Below are 4,434 nucleotides of genomic sequence, written 5' to 3' on the forward strand. Positions count from 1 at the left end.
GGCATTTGATGGAGCAAATGTGGTGCTGAGGCTTCACGGACTAGCCTTCCTGTGGAGGTGGGGGCCAGGAGTTCATCCTGTGCAAAACTAGTCTTAAGAAGGGGGCTTAAGAAGGTAAAACCCTGTCTAAGCTGCTCACAGCAGTTGCTTCAGTGAAATCTATTGGAATAACTGCAAACCGAGGCTTGCCCAGGGGTGTATTTAACAACTTAGATGCAGAACTTGAAAACAGCTAAATGAAGAAAACATTTTCAACAAATGTCCAAAGTTTGCTCAGTTTGATGTAATTAATTGGACCATTGTAGATTCCTGGTGAATGCTTTATACATGGAACAGTACTGCACAGAATAGGCATGTTAGTAGGTCCAAAGTGCAACGCTCTTTCCTCTGGTGTACAATTCAGCTGATGCTCTTGGCTTCCATAAAAAATATACAATAACTTTTAAATTAAAAAGTGTTCTGCCATTCCAAATTGCTTTCCTGTGTGTTTTCATCTTGAGAACAGCAGGTGAATTTGAACAAGCCCAAACCTATTTTTATTTCTTAGTAATTCCCACATGTATGAGGTTTGCAAGCCAGCAGCATCCAACATTTTTTGCTGATGCTGGTATATAGGAGAACTGGTGGGGAAAATTAGACAGACTTCAGCAGAACAGACATAGAGGTTTTTATGAGATTAACAACACATGATCAGACAGGGATACAGATGATAGTTCTTTCTTTTTTAAATATACTTTTTTTAAATGGTCTTTTGTGTTGAATTTAGATCAACCATTTAGTTGCATAGGAGTCAGACCAAAAAGATGCTTCTTCTAAAAGAAGACGGGGGGGGGTATTTAATAGCAGCCTTCAGCTGCTTTAAAGGTAGTTTCAAAGAGGATGGAGCTGGACTGGTCTCAGTGGGGGCAGATGACAGGACAAGGAGCAATGGGCTCAAGCTGCAGCAAGGGAAGTTTGGGTTGGATATTAGGAAAAATTTCCTGACCAGAAGATTAGTAGAGCACTGGAACAGGCTATTTGGAAGTGGTGGACTCTCCATCCTTGGAGGTATATAAGACCGAGGTAGACAAAGCCTTGGCTGGGATGATCTAGTGACGCAACGCCAAGTAGCTCTAGCTGTGATGAACTGTGCAGGGAGACAACCTCAGGGCACCATATGCATTTATAACAAACCATCACAATATAACACCATAAAACGTAATGAAATCAAATGGCACCAAAACTAAGCCTGTTTTGTCTCCCTTGGAGTAACCTTAAAAAATGGACAATCCAGCAGTTATGAGAGAGCAGTTACTTCTGCTGCATAAAGCAGTTGCTGTATGCAAAATGCGAGAGCGTGGACTGCTCAGCAATGATCCGACTGACTGATCGCCCCCAAGTGCCTGATCACTGCCTGCATGAGTGACTAGTGCCTCCTGAACCTGGGGCGGCAGAAGCCACTGACCCTGTCAGGGGGAGCACCAGCCCTACTGACAACATCAATGTCGGCCATTGCGGGGGACACTGGCCGTGTTGGGGGAGCAAGTGCACCCCCATGCACCTCCTATCAGTCACTTATGACTGCCTGCAAGTTCTTCTGCAGGAGAGGAAAGATCCTATGATCCTGACCCATCTTTCAGTACGAAGCTGAAAAGATGCTGGTGGCTGTCTTCTCAGCCTTGGCTTATGTTCTTAGAGGATAAAGCCTCATAAACAAGCTGTTGAATGTGTAGCCAAGGCATGTACAAGGTGTCTTCTATCTGTCCTCCCCCACTCTGTCTCTACCCCTCTTTCATAAAGTTGAATGCATCTCTTATTGGAAGGTTCATTTTTTTTCACAATGTCTCTCAGGCTCCCTAAGTAGGGAGTTCACAGCCTGGGAGGGCTGGAGAAGGGCTCCACTAAAGGGGTGATGGACCTGTGAAAGCTTAAGAAGCCACAGAGAAGGCCACTGAGCCACAATGGCTCTTCCTTGTGCAAGATGCATGGCAGACCAGTGGTTCTATGCTGGTCCAGGGACATAGTAGGTCTAGTTTGGGCCTTGTGCCCTGGCTGGTAGTTGGGTTTCATCAAATCTCACTCAGTTCTTTGCCCAAAGCTTATTCATATGGATCATGAGTAGTGGGAGATGGGATCAGATTAGATACTTAACACACACAAGTTATTGGACAGTCTGGTTAGAAACAAGCCTGATGATCATGTAACCGAGAAACCATCTTGGGTTGACCCTAAAGTTAAAATATAAATAAAGTACAAAGAAATGCTGGAGCCCAGTTGACTCTACCTTGCATTAAGGCAGCAATGTACAGGCATAAATCAGCAAAGTCCCATTTACTTCAGCCATTTAATACTGTTTTATGTTCTTCATCCTGCCAGAGTGGCACGATGGGGACCTAGATTGAGCACGGAGCTGGCCGGCTGCTGTACTTTCTACAGAAGCGAGGCATGGAGTCATTTCTGAAGGTTTTTGTTACAACCAGAAATTCTAGAAACTGGATAGTGTTGTACAGAAATTTCAAGTCACCCCCAATGTACAATGCTTGGCCATCCTCACACTGATACTGAGAGGGACTTCATGATGCACCACACCCATGACTCCTTCTGCTGGCCCTGCTACACACATCAGCAAGGGACTGGCAATTTAATTTATTTTTTTTACATTTTTAGATCATCTCTAGACTAAAACTGATAAAAACACTATTTCTCTCTTCTTGTTTCTCTCTCTCTCTCCACTCATCTGCCCACTCCCCACCAAACCTCACCATTGCAGCCACTTCTACGGTAGCGACTTGTCAATCTGGGACTGGGGAAACAACTGAGAAATTGCATCTTGACATTATAAATGCTCAAGGATAAGAGATGCTGCGTGAAGTGAAGTCTTTACCTCTTGGTAGATGTCACTGAGAGGTGACTTTACAAGAGAGTTTGTATCAGTTAGAAGTGAGTCAGGGGCAAGTGTAGGGGATCCTGGCAAATTGAGGATTTCTTGCAAACTACTGGACCAGATTTCCTATATTTAAGAATGTGTGAGAAAGGCAGCTGTGAACACATGCAACCAGAAGTGATGACTGAGCTCCCAGACTTGTTAAACAGTATTTTTTCTGCCTCTCTCAGTAGCTGCTATACCACACACATAAGGTAACATTTTTACACAGAAAAAGCATATTATGGGAAAGGAAACTTACCTTCAATTAACTTTCCCCATACAAATAAAGCCCAAATGACCTCTAGGCTTCCTGTACACCATTCACATATTACCTTTGGATTCCTGTGTCTCGTGTTGTATCTGCTAATAAATTCAGAAGGATATTCTCAAAATCCAGTGTAAATGCATCAAAACAAGGGAGAAGCCCATGTATAGATGTAACACAGACACGATGTCAGAGGATACATCAGTGAAAGAACTTGCAGCTCTCTGATAATGTCTTGAATAATTCAAATCTAGTTTGAATAATCGACAGAACACAAACATCGGCACTTCTAGATGCTGCAGACATTTCAGCATTTGCATAGCTACAGTGCAATCTGAATTACGTCTACATTTTAAGACTCTGAATTTTCCTTGTAATATGATGCATGCATAACCAGATGTAAAATTCTGTTAAAAAAGTCAATTAAATGTGGCTAAGCCATCCAATACATACTGTTGACTTGGATAGGGAACAGCTGAGGAGGCTAGCAAAGGAAAGACCTTGTGAGGTTATGAAAGATGCCCAAACTCAGACTTCTCCTTAAAACTTGACAGGCAAGATTCTCAAGAAGCGTAATAGGCAGAGGGCCCCAGAAGTCAACAGAAGTCCATGACTTCACATGGGCTGAGACTGCAGCACGGCTTTGGTCAGCACTGCAGTAAGCCTCCAGTTTGACCAGAGGACTCCACAATGCCCTGGTTCATACAAATATTTCCTCTCTGGGTGAAAGTCTGGCCTCGGTGAAGCAAAAGCCAAAACTCCTGCTGCCTTCAGCAAGGTCCTTAGGTATGAAATGTTAAACTGCTTTTCTTTGTCCAATTAATGAAAATGACTAAATGAAAAGACCTTGTGTATACGGGCCTGACTAACTGTCCTCAAGTCAAGTTTACACTGACTTTGAGAGGCAGAGGATCAGGCCTTATGTTACCTTGCAGCATTTTTGCTTTAAAAAGGAGTCTTTCCTGTTTCATAGTTTCTAGGGTCGGAAGGGACCTGCGAAGATCATCTAGTCCGACCCCCTGCCATGGCAGGAAAGAGTACCGGGATCAAACAACCCCAGCAAGGTGTTCATCTAACCTCTTAAAAACCCCCAGGGTAGGAGCCTGCACCACCTCCCTTGGAAGTTGGTTCCAGACCCTAGCCGCCCTGACCGTGAAATAGCGTCTTCTGATGTCTAACCTAAATCTACCCTCTGCTAGCTTGTGACCGTTGTTCCTGGTCACTCCTGGCTGTGCTCAGGGGAACAGTGACTCCCCCAATGCCT

General features: G+C 44.0%; 2 long non-coding RNA genes across 2 annotated transcripts in view; both read left to right on the forward strand.

The window, feature by feature from the left end:
* LOC109298308 overlaps positions 1-237 on the forward strand; it is a 5,712-nt gene extending 5,475 nt beyond the window's left edge. The window contains exon 2 of the long non-coding RNA XR_002097582.1: positions 92-237. This is a non-coding gene — a long non-coding RNA (uncharacterized LOC109298308). The remainder of the gene's footprint in view (positions 1-91) is intronic.
* Positions 1-4,434, forward strand: part of LOC109298307 — a 39,780-nt gene that overhangs the window by 5,632 nt on the left and 29,714 nt on the right. The window lies entirely within an intron of this gene.

This window comes from Gavialis gangeticus, unplaced genomic scaffold (assembly GCF_001723915.1).
Source record: "Gavialis gangeticus isolate Ggan-Ray unplaced genomic scaffold, GavGan_comp1, whole genome shotgun sequence".
Classification (NCBI taxonomy): domain Eukaryota; kingdom Metazoa; phylum Chordata; order Crocodylia; family Gavialidae; genus Gavialis; species Gavialis gangeticus.